Source organism: Spinacia oleracea, chromosome 4, assembly GCF_020520425.1.
Source record: "Spinacia oleracea cultivar Varoflay chromosome 4, BTI_SOV_V1, whole genome shotgun sequence".
In the NCBI taxonomy this organism is placed as follows: domain Eukaryota; kingdom Viridiplantae; phylum Streptophyta; class Magnoliopsida; order Caryophyllales; family Amaranthaceae; genus Spinacia; species Spinacia oleracea.
In genome coordinates, this window is record NC_079490.1 from 179,928,299 (window position 1) to 179,931,189 (window position 2,891).

Below are 2,891 nucleotides of genomic sequence, written 5' to 3' on the forward strand. Positions count from 1 at the left end.
GAAAGACCAATATCTAATATGTATTTCAAAATACATATCATGTAACACCCCGACAATTCTCTCTTTTATAAAATAACCTTTTAATATAAAACGTAGAGAATTATCAAGGCATTATCGCCCGTGTGAAAACGTAACGGCTTATTCAGAATTTTGCAGCGGAAAACATAAAACTAACTTTAGGTTTATAAATAATCGATTACAGGTTTAGTCCCAAAAATCAACCAACGAAAATAAGGAAATATAACTAGTACCACAAGTTTAAAGTCCAATTAAACAAACCCAAGTCAACTTAGCAAATCAAAACTAAATACAAGCTCTCTATTCCCGATCCCAATGATGCAACATCTTCAAACCTGCAGATGGACAATGCTTATTGATCCTTAGAGACTGCTCACCAAAGATTGGGTCATCACAGGATCAATAAGGCATAGCCATGATCAACATGCACAAGCAAAAGCACGTAATCAGCAAAGCTGAGTACTACATACTAAATCAATAATAATCCTAACATGATTCTATTAAACGAACAACCCTAACATGATACTAATGAAAACAAACAAAGGCAGACAAAACATGATAGTTTGACGACCATACTTGACCAGACTAGACTAGGCTAGACTTTTAGCAATAATATTATTTTAGTTGAAATAGACAATGGACCGAGTTGACCGTCCGACAGCCTTCACTAAGGAAGACGAGGTACGGGCGCGACTCCGTAACCTCAGAGACCTGCGATATCGAGGAACATTTGAATAAAAATAGGACACGGTGATCAATCCGGTCTGAGATAAAGGCCATGGGCTACCACCATGAACCCCAACTCCTGTTTGTCCGTCACTTTAGACGTGCACAGTCTAAAGCTATTGCTACTCAGTTTCACTTTACATGATTTACAAATTGAGACTCTGTTATGACTCAACAATCACATAAGGCATATAATCCACATTCGTTCACAACTGTTTTTATCTTGGAATTAAGTACGTGATCATAAAGGCATCAATCAAGACTCATTCCAATTTACCCAACATTTCCTTTAACCATGATCAACCCTGTATATGGGTATAAAGTTTCAACTTACTAAACAAGGTCCACCGCCCTCATAAAGTAGTGAAAAGCTAGAAAGGGAACAATAATCAATCGATCCAAACCAACATATAGAATAATCTAGTGTTCCCAACCAACATGTTTGTATCAATCATCCATACTAACATGTTACAATTCTCATAATGCAATATAAGTTCAATATGTCAGTCCAACAGTATTAAACATGCAATTTCAACATAACCAAGTTCAACAACAAATTCAACATGGTTTCAACAATTAGCACACATTCCAAGCACACAGGTATGTACGTACCTTGCATAAACAACTAATAGGCCACTTTAACACTTTCAAAAGTCGCCTAAAGAGAATTCTCCACCTAAAACAACCAACAAGGATTCCCAATCAATTTCTAATCATTCACAACTATAATAAAGCATTCTAAATACATCCTAAACATATTTAGAACCTTCCCCAATATCCAAACTTGAATATTTGATTTCCTAACATCATAATTATTAAATTAGTGATTGAAATTCGTTGAAAACTCTTCGCAAACATCATACTTTAAATTTTCAGCAATATGAAATCGTTTAAAGCTTTCCCAAAACATAATTATCATGCTTAGAACATAAAACTAATAATTTTAATAATTCAAACCATTCTATCATGATTTTAAAACTATTAAAACCTTAAAAATTCATGTTTTAATAATTAAAATCCTTATTTTAATTCAATTATATAAATCTGAAAATTAAATTATTAATTATGCAAAGTATATAATCTGAAATTCCTAACTTAATAATAAAACTATAATTTAATTCAAGAAACATGAATAAACTAATAAAACATATTTAATAAAACATAACTAAAACATAATTTAGTTTAGGGTTCAGAATTAACCAAAAACAAGAAGGGAGTGGCTGGCCGGCGGAGCACAGGCGGCGCGGCAGCGACGGTCGGTTGGACTGACGAAGGTGGTGTTGTGCGGGTGGCGAGGAGACTCGCGGAGGCTGGGAGAAACAGAAAACCGAGTGAGGGGAGCAAGCACGACACATAAGAGAAGAAGGGACGAAAGAGAGAAGGGGGAGGAAGAAGCATACCGGCGGCGAAGGCGGTGGCTCAGCGGTCCGGCTAGGTGCAAAGTGTAGGTGGTGTGAGCGGTGGTGCTGTGAAACCAATAGCACCGTTAAGGAGGGGAAAACGACGAGGGAAGAAAAGAAACTAAAGAGAAAGAAGGAGGGAAGAATTACCGGCGGCGACGGAGAGGGGCGACGAGGGAGGAAGCAGCCGATGGTGGTGGCTCGACGGCGGCAGCACAAGCAATCAAGGGGAAGCAATTAAGCAGTTACGTGAAAAGACTTCAAAGAGGGTTTTGGGTTTTTTTTTTTTTTTTTTTTAGTTTTCACGTGAAGTGAGGAGAAGGGAGGAGTAGGTTTGTTTCACGTGAATTGAAACATGTGTAGGAAATTTTGGGCTTTTACAATTTGGGCTAGAACTAGGATTGAACTTTTACGTTTGAATCCAAAATCGATTCGGCTTGTTTTCCAAATTTCAATGTGTTTTGGTAATTCAAATTCTTTTCAACATAAAATTCTAAAATTATTTTTAATTTCATAAATCGTTAAAATATTTAAAATGTAATTAACTAAAATAAATATGCGTTAATTATATATTTATTATTAAAACTCGTAAATTCTATTAAAATATGAATAACTATACGTTAAAATATATTAATAAAATTATAAATTTAAGGGGGATTACAATCTACCCCTCTTAAAAGAAGTTTCGTCCCGAAACTTGACACGGAAATTCACCCATTTCTCAAAAGTTTTCAACTTATTCCTATT

The 2,891-nt window shown here is 35.5% G+C and overlaps 1 long non-coding RNA gene across 1 annotated transcript; it reads right to left on the reverse strand.

The window, feature by feature from the left end:
• Positions 1 to 353: 353 nt before the first annotated feature.
• Positions 354 to 2,450, reverse strand: LOC130472380 (uncharacterized). The gene is made up of 5 exons (XR_008932523.1): positions 2,295 to 2,450; positions 2,145 to 2,210; positions 1,945 to 2,054; positions 1,357 to 1,420; positions 354 to 387 (listed from the first exon to the last, which is right to left on the reverse strand). It is a non-coding gene; the product is annotated as an uncharacterized lncRNA (long non-coding RNA).
• Positions 2,451 to 2,891: the final 441 nt, after the last annotated feature.